The 23,392-nt window shown below is 39.9% G+C and overlaps 1 long non-coding RNA gene across 1 annotated transcript in view; it reads left to right on the plus strand.

Moving 5' to 3' along the window:
- LOC142831154 (uncharacterized) overlaps positions 1-10,844 on the plus strand; it is a 38,827-nt gene extending 27,983 nt beyond the window's left edge. Inside the window, exons 2-3 of the long non-coding RNA XR_012906821.2 lie at positions 9,939-9,990; positions 10,576-10,844. This is a non-coding gene — a long non-coding RNA (uncharacterized LOC142831154). The remainder of the gene's footprint in view (positions 1-9,938; positions 9,991-10,575) is intronic.
- Positions 10,845-23,392: the final 12,548 nt, after the last annotated feature.

A 23,392-nucleotide genomic window follows, 5' to 3' on the forward strand; every position in this document is an offset into this window, starting at 1 on the left:
CCACCCCCAAAGTCAGGGCTGAGTTCCTCTCCTCCCCTGATGTGGCTATGCGCCTGCCTATGATTTGAGGAAATGCTTCTTGACTAGGCCACTGTTTTACTTTTCCTGTCTAGTTTCTTTTAACAATCCCTTTCGATCTAACTTTGTGTTCAAACAGGCCAATACCTCACAGAGTCACTGCAGGGCATATGATATTCATAAAAACATAAAAAATATTTCCCAGTACTCCACAATGGTAACTACTGAAGAAAATGAACCATGCACTTGAAAACAATCTTAAGCAGTGCAGGCAAGAACAGCCAGGCAAGCCAGCAAGAACTAGGCCATTCTCTTTAGTTGTAGAAATTATTTTAAGGAAGATTGACATACCATTATTGCAACATAAACGTTTGTAATTGATCTGAAATATGTTTGTGAAAAGTTAAGCTGATGGGATCCTAACTATAAGGAAGATTTGTTTTACTCACTTCCCTATTGTGTGTCTAATGGTTTGTAGAACCTGAGTTTCTCATGGATGCATTTAATGATTCCCTCTTGGATTGTGTGGGTCTCTTTTGATTGTTCCTTACCATCAAGAAAAAAAGACAAGCTGCAAGGGATGTGCTTTACTTAGGCCATAACTTGATTAATTTAACTCATCAAGGAACTATCCTAACATAACTCATACAGTGCAGGTAATTATTCCTTCCTTAATCAATTGTTCCTGATGGAAGATGGCCCTTAGCCCTCCATATCTACCAGACTATTGTTATAATCTTACTGCTTATATGGGTACCTCATGGTACCAGACATTAGCAATCCCAAACCTGTTCACAGTATCTTTAGGACATCCTTGCCTCAAAATCAATTTCTAATTCCGGTCACCAGATAATCAGATCCCTTATGGAATGAGTACTAGCCCTGGACACTTACCACAATTAACTTAGCTGACTCTCATTCACTGCTAGCCAGGTACAAGATAGTTAACAGTTCCCTCCCCTGCAATGACACAGAATATATCTTCTCCCAGATTGGAGAGAGCTATTCCATCCTCCCTGAATAAACCAAGTTCTAAATATATTTTGGTGAGTAATAACTGACCTCCCTCATTTCCAGTTCCCATCTTCTGGTCTTGTCAACTCATGGAGGCCTGGCCGCTCCCCAACATACCCTCTGTGGCAGTATTTCAGATCAGTTTACTGTCACCCTCAACAAAAAGTCCTGGTTCTGCCCTAAATCTCCCTCCAACCCCCGTTAGAAATGAATATAATAATCCTGCTTCAGGTTCTTGCTTCCTGGCTGCCAATGAGCATAAGTGGGAATATCTATTGGTCCCAAAACATGCCCCATATGCCATACCAATTCAGAATTGCCTTGCCACCAAGGCCCAGCCATGAAACTCTGGGGAAACCTATACATCCAATACTACAAATGCAAACAATACTGCAGTTCATGGGTCTCATGATCTTCCCTGGCTCTCTACAACATGTGCTATCTGTGCTAACTCACAGTTGCCTTGTGTCTGGCACCCAGCAGTGAACTTCCAGAAAGAATGGGCCATCTCCCTGTCAGCCAAATGCACAATATTATGACTGCACGTTGTTCATCAATGATATAATCATGAAGGAATGGATAAACAAGAAGAGTTTAGTGCACCAATTCATGAATTATCCTCTCCAGCAGGGGACTTCATACTCTTGTACGCATTTGGATGCCACCATTGAGCAGAATGCCCCTCTGGGTCCCTATCCTAATCTGCGCATTGGATGTAACACATTCACTTCCTAACAATTGGGATCCTGGGTTCACCAGGGAAACCTCTACAATGTTGTGCCCTTTGATGTTGCCACGGACTGAAGGGTTCTTTTATGGAAAAACCTCCTTTACCTGTGGAGAAAGTGTGACCTGGCACTAGGCCAAACTCTGCTTCTTTGATGGCAAATCCTAGATTCCCTGTACTCTTGTAGCACAGTGACTCATGTTGGCAGCTCTTCATTGGCTTTTTGACACTCATTTAATGTGTCAGATCTTTCTTCCCCCAGTAGCCTGACACAATGGATTGCCTCCAGCTGTGATCCAGCAGCACTGCTAACCTGAACGTGAGAGAGAGCACCGCCTGAAGATACCAGGAATTAGACATCCTTCCCAAGTTCTGGGAAGGATTACTTGAGCACTACCTGCTCACATCATGCCTTCTCTCCCATCCCCTCTCCCAACTTCTGAAGTAGGGGACACCCTAAAAGGAGCTACTTCAATTTTTCTTTTGCAAGTCAAGACAAAGCCTTTGAAATCACAGGAGGTGCATTCGAGGCTATACATACCAGCATACTGTAGGCTTTCATTTTCTTTGACCGCAAGGTAGATAAACAGAAAACATATCCCAGCCACCTAAAATTGCATCTCATTTCATAGGGTAGGATATTCTACTCTTCCTGGTCTGAACCACTATGCAATATTGCTAATTGCAATGAAACTTGTCCTCATTTCACCCTATAGGAACTGTCAGTGGTTTCTTCTGACAGTTTATTTGCAAATATAGCAGAGAATTATGAAATCTAATTTTGTAGGGCCAGATTTAAAGGTGTGTGTGAAACACTGTGTTCAGTTCATGTGCATGCAAACTTCCAAGTGCATCCATTATAGATACATGAGTGCATGACAGAGCTTGTACGTGAGTGCAAGTGCAATTTTGAAAATCTCTAAATAATTTTGGGATTTGGCTCAATGAAAGACATTCTGGGAATGCAAGTTCGTTATGTGAATTCATGTAAATGCAAGGACTGTCACTGATATTGTATTTATACAGAGCCTAATAGGTCTGTAATTGTTACTTTTAGGTGCTAGAGCAATATAAATGTTTAATAATGATACAAATTAGACTATCTGACTACAAAACAAGTTTAAATATGCAGCTCTGGTCTTTGACATTTTTCTAAATTCTATTCTGTTCATCTTATTGCCTGCTGTGAGAATAGTTTAATCAGTGTTCGGCTTCTTTAATACAGTAATGCATTCCTTGTTGTCCAGAATACAGATTATCTGCAACCCAGTGCACCTCACACCGTGCTTTAGGACTGTGTCTGTGTAAATTGTTACAAAATAATAGCAGAAGTGCAAGTTTTTGGTAATGAAGTTAGAATAAATTGAATGAAACTTTTAGTGTGTTTATCCATTAAAATATCTGAAGATCGAGCTGACTAGTAAACAAGTCTGAGGCAGAAAAAACAGAGCTGGATTTCTTCTATGAATAATTTTATGGAGAAAATAATGCTGGGAATAGAATCATGGAGAAAACTGTTACTCTTTGTGGTGTCTTTTCCTCACTGCCAGCTCCCTTTCCATGCTTCCGTAAAAGATTTGCCCTGTAATTTTTTGACTGTCAACTTTCATGCTGTCTGAGAACCAATTAAACACTGTCAAAAAAAACCTGGTGTCTGAAGCTGTGAAATTGATTCCTTTTGTTTTCTATGTGCTGTGCCTTTGAATATCTAAGAGCCCTGTCAAGTTTGCAGACACATCGCCGTGTTCTCAGAGTTGCTCGGGCTTGTAATGGACAAAGACACACACTTGGCGCTCTCATGGAGAGCTTACTTTTTTTCTTGTTGCCATTTTCCTTCATCTAAAAATGTAAGTTTAGAATCCTTAATGAAAACATAGAGTGGGTCTGACCAGCTTCTGTTACCTTTAGTTTGATTTGTTGCTCTGCGGCTTTCCTCTTCCTCAGTGTTCCTCCTAATAGGACCTCTTGAAAACCAGCATCCCAGTAATCCCTACTTAAAACCTGTACCAAGACTATTCTTTGTTCCCAAAATAAATAGTGCAGTTGCTTTGGAGGCTTTCTTAAATTAGGCTTCTAATAATTAGCTATAAAAGAGACAGTCCATAGAAACATGCTGCACTAACTGTGTGATTAAGAAACTATTCTGTACAACTGGTTACTGAAGGGAATTAAAATGTTCACATTATGTAATCTTCTCTTTAGATTATCTTGATAGGAGGCCTACCACACAACCTCAAGTAACACTGTTCTCAAAATGGAGTTTTTCCTCTCTGTCCAATGCTATCCTTGGAAATCTTCACTCAAAGAAAGATTTCCGCAGTTAATTTACCTCTTGTGCTCTTTACTAGTGAATGCATATATCTAATTATTTTCAGGAAATACATTTAAGTCAAGATATTAATCAACCTGGTGTGAAGTTTCCCCTGCATAGTATTCGGAGAGCAAATATTTCTCTTTTTCCTCTTCAGGGTAGGGTTGCCAGATGTCCAGTTTTCACCCAGACAGTTCGGTATTCGGGTCCCCCGTCGGGTAAAAAAAACCCCAGAAAATACCAGACATGTGAAATGTTCGGTATTTCCTGTTTCCTTTGGACAGAAGCCTGGTGGGGACAGTTTTTCCCCTGTTGCATCAGGCAGGGGAGTGAGGAGCAGAATTTTTTTTTCCATATTTTTTTTTTTTCCCTCATGTTTGGGATTTTTGTTGAAAGTATCTGGCAAGCCTACTTCAGGGCTAACTATGTATGTGCTATGATTTTCTTTGTGGTATCTATTCTGATGCTCCAGGTCATGCTGACTTCACCCAAAGCTGCCACTCCCAGATATGAGAATTATGATTCTTTTATTTTGATAACTATGCATATGTTAAACAAGATGATAAATATCTATTTTGCATGAAACCAGCCTCTTGTTTTGAGATTGCCAACAATTATCGATCCATTGGAGTCTTAATTAAGAACAGTTTTAACCGTGGCCCAGGTTGTCCCACCTTCAGGTCTGGGGAAATCCTGGAAGCTCTCAACTCAGAAGGGACAAATTTACCATTCTAATATTACAAAATTAAGTCCTATGTATCGATAATCCATTTGAAACCTAGGAGGTTGGAGGCAGCTCTATTTGTAGCCTTTTGAAAAAGTTATGGCCCCTTTGGCTGAGACAGATGTGATGGAAACAAACAAGCTTTATTTGTGTCTGAGAAGATATGCTGAGAGGCTTTGTTGGGTTGGGAGTTGAAAGTAGTTCAGCCATAACCATGATACAGGGCCACTCTATGGTCAGAAGATTGGGAAGAAACTCCGGCAGAATAGTGTCAAGGAATAAGCCACCACACAAGCTGCCCATTTCTGTAAGGGGATGCTGCTTGGAGTCCTTGCTTTGATTTATGTGTTTTAGAATTATCCAGCAAAACCCATTAACTGACCTCTTACTGGATTGAGAGGTACCATAGGAAACCCTGTGAATTGAGAGCAAAGATGACTATAAGAATAGGATTATTCACACTCAATGTTAGAGGGAGACTTAAGAAAAACAGGGGGGTATAAAAGGCTATCAACTCAGGACACTCTCCTGTATGCATTTTTCTTCTGAAGAAACGCCTGTGAGAAAGGTGTTTCATTATTTTCTTTTTATTTTGAAATATATAGCACCGAACTAATTTTTACCAAATGTACGGTACTGCTCTTAAAGACTGTGGCCTCTCCCTCTCCATGAACTAATACCTCAAAACTATGAATAGATTTTTTTTCTATTAAACTAACATTCAATAAAATTCAAACTATTACAAGAGGAACATAAAATGCCAGTAATACATTTCTTATGACTAACCTGTGCTAGTCCAGCTGTCATGTGTCTGATTGTTGTAAAAATTTGCTCATGTTATTTGTAGCAAAGAACAAGTTGAGTCTTGTCAATGAATTTTAACCTGTAAGCACTGGCATCACATTTAGAGCCCTGATTTACACTGGAAAAAATTGTAACGTTTTTGGTAGGTTTCGAATTCTAATGCATCTCCATGCATTCTCAAGGATCTTAATTTGCAGGCCTTATTCCTAATAGGAATAATATTTGCATAAAGATTGATACCTTCAAAGGGTAGGATTTTCAAAAGCACATAAGAGAGTTACACAACCAGCTCCCATGGAAAGCTAATGGCAGCTAGAAGCTTGAGCACTTTATAAAAATTAATCTTCCTTTCACTAAAAATACTCCACACACTCCTGCAAGGTAGTAGTATTATCTGTGTTTAAATAAGCCACTAATGAATCAGAAATGTATTCAGTGAATTTCACCTCTTTGCTCACAGGATACCTATGAATATTGTAGTACTTTCATTTATATACTTATTTCAGATTGTGTTGCTTAAATGTAATTCACCATATAAGACTCATGGTACTCTTTGACTAGGTTTCTGGTCTGAATGTTCATGAGGAATTAATTTACAATTTGGTTCACACAAGAATTGTAGTGTGCAAGGCTCACGTCTGTGTTCTGCAAGCATTTGTGCTGGTAAAACATATTGTGCAGGAATGTTTATAAACTGGTCACTTTTTTTAAGTGCTCTGTTGAAAACCAAACCAACCATTTCACCCAGTAAACCCAATGTTGAATCTAAACAGTAGATTGCACAGTATTCTCAATCAGAAGACTATGACTAGACAGTGAAATGTACCCATCTGCAAAGGGCTCGACATCACATGCGTGTGATTCAGCAAAGGGTTTGCCTTGAGCTGTTACGGGGGAAATTCCATCTTCAGTTAGGGCCATGACCATTATGGTATTTCAGCATAGTAGGAATAAATCTTTTTGTGTTGATCATAATTATAAGCTTTCCATTGTAAGGTTTAAATATATAATGTAAAGTTATTATTCTTGGTGACCTTTGACTGCCCATGTTAGTTTTATATATCAAAAATACATGACAGTGATATATACATACCGTCTCTCAGACACTTTGTATTATAAAGCTAATACAATCTTGAGGCTGGCAAAAGAAATTCATGAAAGGAGTTACTCCACCCAATATCCCTTAAGCATGCTGAAGCATTTCCAGTATGTAAATGGAATACTCCCAATGAGACAAAACATGCTTATGTCACAGGTTATCCTGGAGCTTAGAAGCAACGGTACACTACATGTATTTAAAACATTCATATACCAGACATAGCAAAATTCAATCATATGCGTGTGGGTGGACCCATGTCTCTGAAACGATCCCTACTGAATTCTGTGTGAGTCTACACAAACGCATGTATTTGCTGCAATATGATTCATACATGTCTCTAGGCCCTAATTTTCAGCAGCCTAGAATTCAAGGGCTAAATTCTGCACTGACTAAGGTCTGTGCGATCCTGTTAAATTTACAGCAAAATGTAGGATAAATTTGGTTAAAAAGGCTGGATAAATTAGAAAAGATGACTCCCAAAAAAGCAAAGACCTACTTAAAACAAGCTTGGAAGACTAGAACAGATGTTTTCAGCTCTCCAGCTATACACACAACTTCATGACTGGACAACTATTTCCCAGTGGCTTTTAAAATACATTATATTCCATATTCCCAGTAACCTAAAAAGTTGCAAGACAGTTGACAGTAGCAGAAGATTGAGGATTTGTATTAAAGACAAAATATGTGTGGGGAAGCATGTTTGAGGAAATCTATATCCAATATTTTTTAGGAAATAGGAACAATAGTTCATCTTCTACAATGCTTTTAGAGTGTTTGGTATTTTCTGTTACATGCTCTGAAATGGATCCACCCTGAGTTGAAGCTTCTTTAAATAGAACAGAACTAGTGTACCAGCATTATTTTAGTCACACTGTGCCAGTACTATCTAGGCCCCACAAATAAGCCAGTTTTGTATTAACCATACTGAAAATTAGAATTTAGTTAAAACTGCAAAGTTTGGTTCCTATTCCAAATTTTCAGTTACACCATAGCTTCACATGTTCTGATCCAGGCCTTCTGTTTAGCCCAAAATTTATATCTGGACCCAAAGTCTGATTCTGCCCTTCAAAGATGGGCTGCTAAGAACTGGGGTTTTAATTCAATCCCATCTCTGTTGAGAGCTTTGTTAAACTTTCACTCCACTGCATGACTACTGCAGACAATTTTGATATCAGGTTGGGCAAGGAAGGAATGACATAGGAAAATCTAAGGGGTCATGGAATTAAAATGTCTTACAATGGTAAAGAAAATAGTCATCTTGTGCCTACATGTTATAGTACTTCAAACACAGCATGGTTGTATTTAACTTTATGAGCTTCCCACTTCAGAAGGATTTGTAAGGAGGGAAGTACTTTTTAAATCAGCTAACAGGATTTATTCTAAGATTTATTTAGCCTTTTAATGTGGTATTTTGGAGAGATGAAAGACCCAATAATAGCTGTTTGAAGATTTGTAGTTTGAGCCGTCATTTTTCCCTCGATGCAGCTATCCAACAACCAAATGTCCCCATACATATGAGATGTTGTGGTTTACAGTATGGGCTCTGGTAGGTGAACATCTTAGGACCCGAGAGAGCAACTGATGACTGCCCCAATTCTTTGATTCAGATCAAATTCTGGGTTAATAAAACATTACACTTCCATCTTCAAAAAAGAACTTTGCAGCATCATTAACTAAACGCCTAAACTGATCTGAACTGTTTTTTTTAAAATCATGTTATTTAAATTATAAATCTTGTTGATATCAATTATACTGTGATAATTAGCAGAATGCATAGAAGACCTTGTATTAAATAGCACCACCCATCATTGTTGCCACACTGATGGCTAAAAACCACTGTGTAGACAAGGCTTAGGATTCAATATATACAGCAGTACTGAAACATGGAAGCCCCAGCATGCCCCTTTTAAAAGCTGTGCATCAGACATGACCTATCCTGAAGAAAGTCAACACAGTTTGTGGGGAAATGGTAGGGAACATAGAAGCCTCTCCTCCAATCCTCCCTCCCTCTGTAAAAGAGATGAGAGTCCAGCCTAGGCCTGTTGTACAATCCCAGCCCTGCCAAGAAAGAAGGGAGGGAGGAGGTAGGAAAAAGTCTCTGTCCCTATTTAAATAATTATTAGGGTGGGTTAGAACTGTAGGCAGATTTGCTGTTGTCTGGCTTTCATTTGGACCTTTTTGTGTGGAGCCCTGTTTTCTCACCCTGAGCTCTGCTTTACAGCTATCATTCAAGTGAAGAGTTGTCTCTCATGGCCTGCATCAGCTGAATATCAGTCTGCAGGCAAGGAACCTGCTTCCACTGGAATGTCAAGGAAGTTTCTATAGCTGCCCAATGTTTTCTAGTGCTTCGCTGGTGCAGAAAGGTCTTCCCAGAATGGGTTCGGTCCTGGAAAAGTGGAAGAGTTGTTCAAGCATTAGGCAGTCACTTTAAGGGATGGCTTTACCTGTGAGGATCCGTTGTGGCCTCATAATGTCAGAATGAGGTTGGGTAAGCTTTGTGCTGCAGAAAAATTGGCAAATAACATAAGAGAAAAATATTAACCATGTTATTTTAGTCTGATGGTTTTATCCTTTGCCAATTTATAGAAAATACCCATAGTGACCGAACTTTAGATTTGTGTGTGTTAGCTAATGGGCAACGTTATCCCATGCATGACAAAATTGTGGCTCTGCTTCATTCTCATTATATAACTATCAAATATGTGCTTACGATGGGAAGTGGAAGACAAGTAATTGTAACTAACTCAGTGAACTAGAAATCAAGGCTCCTAAACTCTTTTCAGGTCTGCTGCTGATTTAGTGTGTAATCTTAAGCAAGATGGGAGAACTGAGAAACAGAAATCTGCCAGATCTGTTAAATAAAGGAGAAAGCCATCTGATCGGGCTGTTTTGTGGGTTGTACCCATGTTTTGTTAGTCTTTAAGGTGCTGGTAAACTATTTGTTGTTGTTAATGTTTTTCCAGTTACAGACTAACTGAAACTGGCTACCCCTCTGAAGCTTTGGATTTTTATTGATTAGCATCTAATAGAAGCTTTGAACTGCCTGAATGAAAGGTGCTATGGCATTCAATTTTTGTTGGATATTAAACACAAAACAACTTTAAGCAAATTGTCACTTTTGTTGTTAAATTAATCTTTTTCATGTAATGTGAGTTTTTTTAATGGTTACAGTAATTTAAGGTGTATAGCTTTGAAACTAAATAATAAGTCTTTTTAAAAAAATATTTTTTTCTATCAACAGGCTTGATTATACTGAGAACTTGGGTCTCCAAATCTAAAAATTCTTACTTCTGGTGAGTTATCATGAACTGGATGTGTGCATTCTAAAATATTTTCTTTAGCAGTGCACTTATGTCATTAGCCTAAACTCTGGCAATGCTTTGCAAGTGCTGTTTTAAGAACTTAACATATTCTAGTTTATCTGTTCTTGATTAAAATGCAATCAGGTATTGATTTGCGTAAGGCTTAATAAGTGCTAGAAACAGACATATGTGCAATTTAGCGACAGATTAAACATCATCTTTCATTTGAGCTACCATCTCAAGGCATGTCTATAATGAATGTAGAGAAGACAAATTATGCCATTTAATACTGGTAATTTGCTGTGAAACTTTTTTTGGTTACTCAGCTACCAAAGGTTCAGGAGATTTGATTCAAGAAAATGGAAACACTGAGATATTAACCCAGACTGTAATGACATTAAACACAATGATTGATCAGATGTGTGCAGTTGTGGCTGGCTGGGAGGCAGCACTGCCATTCTGTGGAATGGTTTTCATAGCATTAGCAAACAGTTACATTGATGGCTGCCCTCTCTAAGGTATTCAATGTGCTTCAGTGCTTTTGTTTATCCTACCTAAAAATATTCTCTATTTCAGATTCTTCTGCCATCATGCAGCATAGGAAGGCTTTTGATTCTGAAAATGCATGAGCTCTATAGTGAATCTAGAAGTAAATTCCAGTACATATATAAAGTATTAATCAGCATTAAAGAAAGCATGAATTGAGTGCCATTGAGTTTCTATGTCACATTCTACTGTCTCTTAAATGATTCTGCCAGACAGGCAGGATAATATAGAGTGTAGCTTCAGCACTAGAAAACACACCTCATCTAAAAAAGCTAATACTGTGGTGAACAATAAATGTGCTATTGATTTTGGGGGTGTCTACAGTCCTTATTGCTATAGAATCCCAGTGCTTTGGGCAAGATGAACTCTTATGACCTAATATCTTCTATCTCTATTTATAAATCTATAGCAATTAAACAGCTACAGCATGAGGTGAGGGATGCAAATGCTTCATGTAAATATAGGGATGTAAAGCACACAATTTATGGTATTGAGACTGTTTTTAAAGTTACAAACTAACATGCTATCCCTCTGAGACTTTTTAGTATAGAAATGGTATGAGCAGAAAAAAAAATCAATGAGTAGTCCTGTGTCACCTTAGAGACTAACAAAATATACAGAGTATCCTGAGCTTTTGTGGGCACAACCCACTTCATCAGATGGAAAAGCTCATCTAACAAAGTGGGTTTTGCCCACGAAAGCTCAGGATACAGTATATACTTTGGTTAGTCTCTAAGGTGACACAGGATTACTGGTTATTTCTATGCTGTTTTAATTCCACTAACTTCAATAGCATTCACTCTAGATTTATCAGTATCCAGGAAGAGAGACTCAGGCCCTACAAATTAGAACTGAAAAAATCCATCATAAAATTTGATGCCATTGAAGTCAATGGTGCAACACCTTGTTGACTTCATGGGGAGGTCAGGATTTCACATCATAATCTTCCATGTAAGTGATTACAGGATGCCCTCGCTGGCCCAGCATCCGTGGGACCTGACTGGTCCTGAACGAAGAGATTTGTCAGACCAGGGAAAGTCCCTCCTGTCATGGACTGTGCTGCTACCAGGCTAGGGCTCCAGCCTGCCCCTCCTGCTGCTCCAGCCCCACCACTGCAGGAGCTGGAGCTGCACAGCCAGGGCAGAGCTCTGCAGCCACTGGCTCCACAGCTGGGGCTGGAGCTCTACTGCTGGGGCCAGGGCAGAGGAGGGCTGGAGCTATGGGGCTGGGACCAGAGTTCCCTGGATGCCTATGGATTCAGAGCTCCCTGGCTGTGACCGGAACTCCACGGCTACAGCCAGGCTGGAGCAGCCAGGCTGGAGCTCCCCTACCGCTGGGACCATGCTGCCTGTCCTCTTCCCCCCTCCACCCGTGCCACGAGTCTCCCGGCTGAGTTGCCAGTGTCCCCTACAGCGCTACTCCCTGCCGCCAGATCTCCCTGTTCCTGGATTCTGGTCTAGGAACATCTGTGGTCAGAGCCAGACCATGGAGTCCCAGTTAAGGGAGGTACAACCTATAGTATGTTTCCCACAGGAACTCTGTCAGATTCAGATGATCATGTGACAATCTCTGTCAAGATGAAAATTTCTGAAATTGTTTGAGGGCTCCTGTTTTTAAAGAATGATTTACTGGATTCATGATAGTTCTCATTTGCATGAGGAAGCTAACTGGCTACTTCCCAAAACAAAGCTGACAATACAGTTGAAGAAAATTGCCAGTCCCCAGTTGTGAAAGATCGGTAGTAGGATGGCAAGCCAAGTAATGAGACAATGAGGGGAAAATGTAGTGAAAGACTGACCATAAATTATAGCCAAGGACTCCAAATGAAAGAACACAGAAAAGGCTCTTGATCTGATGACCGGAGCTGTGTGCCACATATGAAAAATCAGGCGGTGATACAAGAATTTTTAAAATTGTCTTAAGTTTCAACATTGCTCTTCAGCTTGATTTTTTTGAATGCCTGCAGTAACACAATAATGTTTTTGATGGGAATGACATACTTGGTTCCTCAATTCTTGAGCTGCTGCTTTAAATTATGGCTGAATGTGAAAGTCCATAATCAAAAAGCACATTTTTATGTTGTCTGAGTACTGAACCTGCAAGCGGTAAAATACAAAAGTTTCTCCAATGTATCATTAACTAGTAGCTGTTTTTAAAGATATGCTGGTTCTTCCTGACTTCGCACAATACAGTTCATTTGATAGGATAGTTTAGGGCGCCTGCTCCTTTATGAATGTTCTGGTTTGCTTCATGCATACTTATTTACTCTGAATAGTAAATTGTTGATAGTGTCTTGTTCAGTGAAATGCATGAAAATATGGATGGAATACTGCTGATTAGTTAAAATCTGTGAAAATGTAGTACATCGAGAGGCAGGGTGACAGCAATAAACTGATATTTGCATAAACAATGGCAACAGATGTAATATACTGAAAATAGATGGGTATATACTACTTTCTGTGTCTTTGTTGCAATATGATGTGCAAATGATATCTTGCTTTCAGTCAGCTTGATTTGTTATTTTTTTATCTGAACTGCGTGGCTAGAATTTTAGTGCTCAGATTTTTAGGATTGAAGACTAGAGTCTAAGTAATGGAATTATTTCCTAACGTACTTTAGAGAAACGGTGTAAATTGTTCATGCAACTTAATTGTTTTAATTGCGTATAATTTGAAGCTATTGTCTGTCGGGTGGGGAATCTTTTTTTCTATCAGGGGCCACTGACACACAGAAAAATTAATTGGGGCTGTACTCGGGTAAAAAAACCTGAAGCCTTACTCACACTCAGATTGGGGTGCCAGGCAGCCAGTGCTCAAATTCCAGCCTTGAGAGTGTTACTGAGGTTTGGGGCTGCTGGCCCATGGCACAGACACTTCTCATGGACTGGATCAAATTAAACAGGGGGCCAGATCCATTCCCACCCCTGGTCTATGTAGCTGTCCAGTGACTGTACAGAATATGTGTTGCATATTTGATTTGTTGATTACCTAAAAGGATAGCAATCCTAGCTGCTCTGTTGTATTCAGTGTTTGTAAAACTGTCTTGTATGTTCTATTTCACACCTCTGTATGTGTGTGTGTGTGCAGGTGTGTAAGTAGTCAATCTATGGGAGAGCATTTGCCCAATTCTGCAGTTATTTCTAACATATTACTAAACGTATTGTGGTAGTTCCATTAAAATATGAACAAATGCATTGCAGAAATACAAAAGCTATCTTACTATGGATTACCATAGTCAGGGACAAAATTGTGAGCAGAGATGATCAATTATTTTTGGGGACCCTGATGTTAACATAGACATACTGTAAGTATTGTGCCCCAGAGTTGCTTCAGGCTAGTGAAATGTGATCACTGATTATAGGTCTCATTACCAAGAAAAATATCAAACGCTGTGTGGTAGCTAGCTTACATGTATTGATTAATATGAAGACATTAATATGTATTGAACAGTTACTTTGTTTACTCCTCTTGTTGTCATGTGAATGTGATTTTCCTGGTCAATAACTCACTAAAGTAATGATGCAAGCTAATGGGAAATGTATGAGGTTCTATTAGATCGTTTATCATCAGAAAAGAAAGGAGTGTGCAGTCAGTGAATAAATAGCAGTGAATTCATTATGACATCCAGACAGCTGCTGCTGTGCTTCTGGTCTTCTCCACATGTGAGTGTACTGTAAGCCAGCATTCTCCTGGTTCATAATTATTCATGTAAGTACAAATTAGTTACAATAACTATTTGTTGTAAAATCTCATCTACTCGTTGCCAAAAAAAGAACAAACAAATGTTTCAGAAAATAAGCCTCTGAACGAGAGCCAAACACAGCATAAATCTGAGGGTCATATACTGATCTCACACCAGTGAAGCATAAGTGATTTCAGGGGAATTTACAGCAGGGTGAGTAGGATCAGAATCAGTCCTTAATATACAGGCAGTTGCTTGCTGACTTTTTAATCTTGATGTAACCCAGTCTTCCTGGTACAGAAGTAGGAAATGATATTTGCAGATGGGGGAAAAAAATCTATTTCTCTATCTGCAATGAAGACAATAAACTGCATAATAAATCTGATCCATTCCTTTGGCTCATCTACTTCCCCCTCCCCTGGCAGTACTTTCATGGTCAGCCTTCTTGTTCAGATGCCCAAAATGCAGGGCCTAGTCAGTGAAAAACAGCAAGGCAGCTGGAATGGGGGCTTTGATATTTTTCAAATCCTTTCCTGGAAGAGAAGTTTTCTTCCCTGTCCTTCCCTCTCCCAGGGAACAGAATGCACTTTGCCAGGACATTCTCCCTCATTTGGGGCTCCATGTGGAGCCATGGAAGTGTCACTACTTAATCCTTCAGTGAGGTAACTCACTCACTTTAGGTGTGAAACTTGTGGCTTCCCAAGTAGGTGGTTTTCTACTGTTAGCTGGGAAGTGGGAGGCCAGCTGCATGGTGCATTACAGGCTCGCCGATGGGAGAGAAGAGGCAAAGGGGGCAATTGTCCCCAGTTCCAGAGATTCAAAAGCTCCTAGTTGCTGCTACTGTGGCAGCAGCAGTGGCTGAAGCCCCGGGCCCTTTAAATTGCTGCTGGAGCCCCTTGCAGTGCACTCCAGGCAGCACAGGGGTCTGCATGGGGTAGGCACTGTATATTCCGGGAGGTGCTGAGGTTGCCTGGAGGAAGTGTGCCCCAGTCCTGCTCCTTCTGGAGGCACTAAGCTGGGCCCCGGTGAGGCTTTCAGTCCCACTGGGTGCATAGCACTGCCTTGTGATCACCAAACTATTGCAGCTCCTGGAATTTAGGCAACCCAGTGAAATTCCTAGCCCCACTAAAATCTATGGCTGAAATCCCATTGATGTCATTGGGGCCAGGATGCCCCAACAGGCATCTCTGATTTTTTTTTTAATGCATTTAATAAACAGGATCTAAAGTGTTTAAATATATCCCTTTACACTGCTGTAATACATGGTTACGGCCTGTCTAGTGAAGATTTCAAGTGCAAAGAGAATAAATTATTCTGAGTTTACCGTTCTTTATAGTACCCCACAGAAAATTGTAGAAACAGGCTATTTTAATTCGTTAGATTGTTTTGTTTGCTTTTTCAACTCCCTTCTGATAACCTCTAAATGTTTTCCATTAAGCTGCACACTACCAAATCACTTAGGTTTTGTTTTGTTTTTTAAAACCTTACCTATATGACTTCTCTGAAAAAACACAAGTCCACATTATTATAGATGATATGCTTATTTGATGTAAAAAAAAAAAACCAACAACAAAAAAAAAGTAAAATTGCTGGGGAGAAATAGAAGTTAACTTTCTACCACCTATTTTAGAGTACCATTATAGTGCATTTTAAGAGAACTAAAGAAGAGAATGTATTCCTACTGTGCAATAGAGAAGCAGTTACTTTCACAAAATGCTCTGTAAGTGCTGATACTCCTAAGGGATTTTGCTAAGTCCTAAATATGTCTGTTCACGTTCTTGGTGGAACTTGTTTATGCTGGGTGCAAAAAATAGACTGCTTGAAATGCAGGGGGGAGGGAGATTTCAGAGGAATATCTTATAAACAGATCAATGTTTATTTTTAAAAAACAGAACACAGTTAATCCTGTAAGGATGCTCCTTCCTTTCTTCAGGCTTGGGGGCTGTGCTTTTAGCATTTGCAAATAATTGTCCTATTTCTTTCAACTTTGTGTAATATCTTTTTTGAACCTGACTTTGTTACAACATCCATATCAACTTCTCTAAAACTTTTTAGATATATGATTGGAAAAAGGCGGCAGGATCTTTCAGTTTCACATGTAGTGGTTAGTGTGCTGCAGTTGTGTGTGGGGTCTGAAAATCAGCCTCCTTCATTGCAAATGATAAAGGAGTGTGGTTTCAAATGGTAGTCTATCCATGCACAACCTTTCCTTGATAATGATGTGTCTAAAGCTCTTTGCATCTGAGAGCAATACATGGGTTAGGAGAACCTCTTATTGTGCAAGGTAAAAAATAATTTAAAACAATTCCAGTCTGTATAATGAGCCCCTTGTGTTTAGGTTCCTGCCATGGACAGAGCTGGAATCAGATAAAAATTTCCCCCCCAACTATGTATGCATTTGTTGCAAGCATATTTTGGGGAGGGAAGGGTGTGAATGCACGTGCTCATGTACTCCTTTAATTGGATTTTCATGTATGCTTAGCTACAAAAACTATAGGGGGGAAAAACCTGTTTTTACATGGCATTCCAAAAGTCTGATTCAAAGATCACAAAAGTCAATGGGAAGACTTTTAGGTGCCAATGCTCTAGTGATAGTTGATAAAAGTAACCAGAGGAATGTCTGACAAATGTCCTTTGTTCAAGAGAAGAGAGGATAATTACTGGAAATGATACTCATTAAACTACATGGTTATAGTTCCGGATTAGGATAGATTGATTTAAATCTGAATTTAAATTCGGTGTATGATGGGCTCAGAGCAGGGGTTCAAGTGTATGACAGGCTCGGTCGGGGTGCAGGAGTGTTATGATGCTGCGGCCTGATGGAAGCTGGGGCCCAATTGAAGGCTTGTTGGACAGGCTTCATTTTTAATTAAAGTAAAAATATGTCCAGCACAAAACATTTCAACATTGTCTTTATTTATAGCAGGGTGGCAAACCTTCTTTGGATCAGCAGCCATTGACCCACAGAAAAATCAGTTGAGGACCACACAAGGGAGAGAAAAAACCCACTCCAAAAACTCCCAACCCTCACTGATGTGGCCCCCAAATAAAACACCTCTGTCCCCTGGTGATTGAGCTTCAAAAGAGCTATATCTGGCTCCTTAGTAAGCCATATTTGGCTTGTAAGCCAGAGTTTGCCTACCCCTGCCGTAGAGACTGACAAATATATATTCATGAGCTTTCGTGGGTAAAACCCACTTCATCAGATAGTCAAAAAAGCTAAGACCAATTAAATGCACTCGAAGCACAATTTTGGAGGAAGCCCCATTGAACTCACTGGCACTTCTGTTTTTTGAGAAAACCAGTATAGAACATGGTTCCCTTAGAAAAGCTGAGTTGTACTAAAGTCAAATAGGGAATAGTTTTATGGCATCACCACTATGGTCTGTGGCCATCATCCCCCAAAATAAGAGACATGTGTTTATATAATATAAAATAAGAAAGTGACAGTGGCAATTGGTAACTCTAGATTTCTCTTACTGCAGCTTAATGCATTGTATACTTGAGTGATGGATTCTAAACCTAGTTAACTAATTAAACAAATCATAAAGATTTAGCTAAGCTAAACTTTTTTTCTAGCAAGATCCAGCACAGCAAACAGCTTAGGAATTTACTTGTCAAATCACATTTTATATTAAAAAGCATAGAGAATCTTGAAGAATAATGTGTTGCAAAGTCAATTATTTAAGTTACTGATCCACTCAGCTATATCCACATCTTCATCCACATCATTTTCTTCCATTAAGCAGTTTTCCTTATGATATTTCATTCTTTGTAGGCCCTACATCATCATCTTGCACTACCTACAATTGACACTTTTTCATTTTTTATGCTGGGAATGAATTTCTTCAAAATATTCCCAGATAGGCTTCTCTTGTGTTCAGAAGCCATAACAGTTTTTCTGTGGGGAAAAATGTGGAGGAATATGGAAAAGTGTGTGTGCTGAATAATATCTTCCTCTTTTCTGTCCAGTCCTGTTCACTTAACTGTTCCTTTCTATGCTGTCTCTGCCTATTCCTCTATATTGTCTCTCTGTATTCAAGACAGTGTCTTAACTAACTCCTCTGTTATGCTTGGCCACGGTCCCCTATCAAATAAGCACAGAACAAAAACAATCCTATCCAGCTTGTGTCTTTTTTGCACGTTACTTTTTAGTCCGTTGAGAAACAGAAACTTTCAAGAAGTAAGAATTGGTAGTTAGGCTGGACAGACTAGAGCACTGCTGGGCAATATATGGCCCACAGGCTGGATCCAGCCCTCTAAGCCACCAGATCCAGCCCGCAGCTGCAGTGGGGAGCCACAGCAAGGCTCCTTGCTTGCCTTGCTCCACCCTCATGCCGCTCAGAAAAGCGGCTGTTGCAGCCGTTTCTCTTTCTCAGCTGTGAGTCCAGTCGGGTTGAGGGAAGGTTTCATGTGCTGCCCTCATCCCCAGCACAATCCAGTTGGCTGGTTTCTGGTCAGTGGGAGCTGCCTGTTTGAATAACCGGCAGCATACGAAGCACCACGACCCTCCAGCTCATATTCACACACACGGTTCCTGAAGCCTGTGTAGAGGGTGGGGCAGGCAGGCTGCCTGAGAACCATGCTGGGCTACTAGCTGGGAGTCACTCAGGTATGTCTCCTAGCTAAATCCTGCCTCTGGCACCCCAGCCCTTTCCCCAGTCCTCTGCCTCCATTCCTGCCCCTCACTCTACTTAAGCAAAAGCCTGCACCCTCTCTTGCACCCCAGTCTTCTGCCCCAGGTCACAACCACTTCCTGTCCTAGGTCACAAGCCAAAATCTTCATTCCAGTCCACTGCCCCAGGTCACAATCATTTCCTTCACCCAAACTCACTCCCAGACCCCATACTCCCCCCTGCACTCCAATCCCTTACCCCAAGCTGCCTTCTGCACCCAACCACCATCCCGGACCCTGCACTTCCTCCATTAGAATCATGGAAGAATGTGGCCCTTCACCAGTTTCCAAATTCTTGGAGTAGCCCTCCATCAAAAAGTATTTACCATCCCTGGACTAGAGCCACTAGTTCATTTTTATGAGACGGTAAGGCCTGGTCTACACTAGACCAGGCAGGTCAGTTTAAGGTACTCCATCCAGCTATGCAAAATCCATAGATAGCTGTGAGAGGCCAATGGGAGTACATACTCCCATTGATTTTTCCCTTACTCCTCACAGATCAAGGAATAATAGATGCCAGCAGGGGCTACCCTCAGCATTCAATTTAGCAATCAACATTAGCCCCATTATATCGAATGCTAGAAGACTGACCTCCTAAAGGTCAATCTTCTTTGCAGTGTAGACATGCCCTAAATATATATGTATCATGTTTGTGATGAGGTTTAATTGTAACTGTTATTTTTAAATGAGAAATTTAGTATTTTATTGTTGATTTTAAAAATATAAAAAAAAATCCAATTTTTTTAATCATTAATTTTTTATCTACCCTGTTCTGGACTTCAGTTGTAGTACAGAGAGCCTTTCTCACTCTTGACCAGTATAAATTTTAATGTCGGAAGGTTGAAGTTGTGTATAGTTGAAAGGCATGGGATTTTCTCTCTGGTTTGCAAAGTGTCAGAAAGGACTTCGGGATACTGTTGTAAAGGACTTGGGTATGACTCAGCTCTGCGTGATGTGAACATGCAGTAGTGCAGCACTTTGCTTTCTTTCAATCTGACTTTTTTGTTTGTAACTTCCCTACTACGCTTTCTCTGAATTACTACTTTCAGGTGTCGGCAGTGGGCTGTTTTGTTACTCCATAATGCAGAGTCAAATCAAAATAAGTTATTCAGGTTCATACTTATGATTCCTTTTTTATTTTGTTTATTTCTTTCTCTTCCTCTCTCAACTCCCCCCCCCCCACCCCCCAATCATTCACCTCAATGAAGTGTGGGTTCTTTAATGCTCCCACTCATTCCGTTGGTACATGATGTTGGTGATGCTTAAACAGGGAGTGATGGATGGTCACAGATTGAAATAACATGATAAGAGCTGCCCAATATACCATCCTCCTCAGAGTTCCTTGTTTTTAAAGAAATGGCAATGGCCTCAGTCCTTAATTCCAGAACAGGATTATCTTCAACTTGCACTGCCAGTCCCTGTATGGTAAGGTCCAATCCTCCAGTCATGTTTAGCACAGAACCCATGTGGTGTAAAAGCAATGGCAGCCATAAAACACCTGTCTACTTCCCCCCAATCCTAGTCATGGAGCTGGATACTGGGGCAATTCACAGCAGCTCCAGAGATCATTCCTGCAGCTGAAGATTAAAGGATCATAGCACTATTTTGACCATGTGCTCATTCACTAGCCACGATCTATATGCCGGGATGAAGGGGAGATGTATTGGAGACTGTGCTGCTCAGGGATTTTTTTCCTGGGCTCTGGATGCAATCATTCCATTGCTGTCATACCACTGAAGCTGGTGTCAATGGGCCATAGGACAATACATCTGACTCAGGGAATAATTTATCCAGTGAAGGTTGTTATCTATTTAGAGTTCATAATTAACAGGAGAGTTTTACTTTTTTAACAATGAACATATAAGTTCCTCGGATATTAAATGAGTCCTGTAATGAAAAATCACATTTGGCATTGCATATGCTAAATCTGGGTTGACTTGCACAGTGAAACTGAAGGTAATTCACATTTCTATTTCATTGTGAGACAAAAAGTGTTCTATTTGTGAGGAAAAAACTATTTTCAAATGAAAAATTACATCTTAACTATAAATTCACCTTTTGAGCAAAAAAGCTAAATGTTTGCTAAAAATATAATCAGATTACATATTTAGCAGAGTTGCAATTTAACATTTATGTTTTTATGCAAAAACCCATAACTCCATTTTTGTAAAATTTCTCACACACAAATCCTAGACACAGAATGAAATGGTGATAAAGGTCAAACTTTCACTACCTCACTCAGCCCCAGTGACCACGCACAGCACAATGTTTGAGGAGCCAAGGCCTATTTCTGCTGCAGGCTGAGAGGATTAAATTTATGGTCTCATTACTGCAGAAGTAAGACAATGTTAGAGGAATAGCAAATTATGTCCTGACCTTAGCAGCACTGCATTTATTAAATGTATTTAATTGATATCTTTATTTTGAATAATGTGGAGAAGAGCTGTGGTTGTCTCTGTTGCTTGAGATAAATAGTGTATAGGGAAACTAATTCAAATATACTTGGAAAAGAGAGAAATATTGTTGTGAGCCCTGATTTCCATGTACACAAACAACGTGCTGTTTTGGAGAGTAAAGGGTATACAAATATTCCTTGAAATGGCGCAAAGCTAAAAACTGATGTTTTGTCGACCTTATAAAATAATATCAAAAGGAATTATTGTGCTTTAGGTGTGGGGATTTTATGATATCCCTTTGTACAGACAATGTAAATATTAATTGGTAACTATTCAGGCCTCCGGTCTGAATAACTCTAAGCACAACATTAACTATTTTCTACTTGCTTTGTAATGTTAGTCACTTTGTTTTATGATGAAATACTACTTACGTTTGCGGCTATCCTATTATAGGAAAGACTTTTTTTAGATACCTGAGCATCATAAACAGGTCAATTATTCATGAAAACCTGTAAAAAGATGCTTTGAATAATTTTATACTGTATAATCTTTGCAGATAATCTGTTAGACTAAAGTTTTCAGCAATGTGCGCTAATTTTGGACGCCCGATCTCAAAAAAACCTGATTTTCTGAGGACATGCATTTCCCAGATTCTGCTCGTGTGTTTTAAGTGGAGCATCCCTAGTTTGGTAGAGCCCCTTAGTCATTCCTCATTGAGTTGCTGTGACCCACCTTAGAGAACTCAGGGACATTGGTGGGGGAACAGTGAGGAAAACTTCTTAGTGACAGGGTGCAAACATAAGAGACAACCTCTGCAACCTATAGAATATTACAAATCCTGCCTATAAGGAACGAAGGCCCAATAAATCATAAGGATACATATTTTATTGCAGTGAAAGATGGGAGTAAATTAATAGGAAGGAAAAGGAACAATGGAAAAACAGGCAGGAGAGTTGAGGTTGTCAAATCAGTAATCAGCTGCTCCTATGGACAACTTCCCAGAAGAACTGTGCCAAGAGATGCAAATGGACAGGTGTGCAAAGATGTGTCCCACAGTCGCAAGGAAACTCCCACTCTCTATAGCCTGTGCCTACTTGATTGATATATGGTTAAGTTGACCAGTTCTAGGAGTAGGTTGACAAGATGGTTGTGTGACTTTGTGGAGTCACAGGTGGGGGGGGGGGGGGTGAATACGTGGAAAAGTGCAGCCAAAGCCTCAACAAGAAGTAAAGCATTGTCTACCCTGAAGGAAAGAGGGTTGCAGAATTTTAAGTTTCCTGACTAACTTTTTATTTCTTCATTTGTCCCACATTATCCCCCCGCTAAAGTTTAGAGCCCAATATTCTTTGAACCATTTGCCAACGTAGACCCTCTTACTACTTTCCCAGGGTAGGTGAAAGGCAATGCTTTTGGTGGTCTGCAGTGAGTATTGAACCTCAAACCTCTCCACGAACCACTACTGCCTGAAGTTAAAGAACTGGATCTATTAGCCAATACTAGAGCAGGCTCATCAACCTATGTGTGTGGTTCAGCCACTACTAGAAATGGACAGTGTGCCATATTGAGTAGGTGTGGATTACAAAGATGGGACCAGCAGCAAGATACTGATTATTCTCTGTGGTGACTTCTCTGTCTTAGCTTCAATACACTGACGTTATAAAAAAAGAAATGTCTACCATTCAGTTATTCTCCTCCTTCTCCCCCCATGATGGATGCCCCTCAGCTACAGAAATCTCTCTCCACACCTCCATACGCTGGATGGAGATAGCCAGTTAAGGGGTAAAAGTATGAAAAAAGGAGAATTTTGAATTTTACTATATTTTTGCCTTTTTTATTAAAACAGTGGCTTCAGCGAAAATGTTCCTATGACTGCCAACAGGCATTGTGTGATTCGTACTTTGATTTACAATTTTACGACATGCTAGCAGTAGTTTTAAGTGTAGTATAGATGTATTGCTTATTTGGATATAAAATTGTCAATAGGAAAATATTAATGTCAGTACAAAATTTTATATTTGGCTTCCTTTCACTGAGTACAATGAAGATACTGGACATTGAATCACTGGACCTTACTAGCTCTATTTTCTACTTCGCC

This window comes from Pelodiscus sinensis, chromosome 12 (assembly GCF_052426305.1).
Source record: "Pelodiscus sinensis isolate ZL-2025 chromosome 12, ASM5242630v1, whole genome shotgun sequence".
In the NCBI taxonomy this organism is placed as follows: domain Eukaryota; kingdom Metazoa; phylum Chordata; order Testudines; family Trionychidae; genus Pelodiscus; species Pelodiscus sinensis.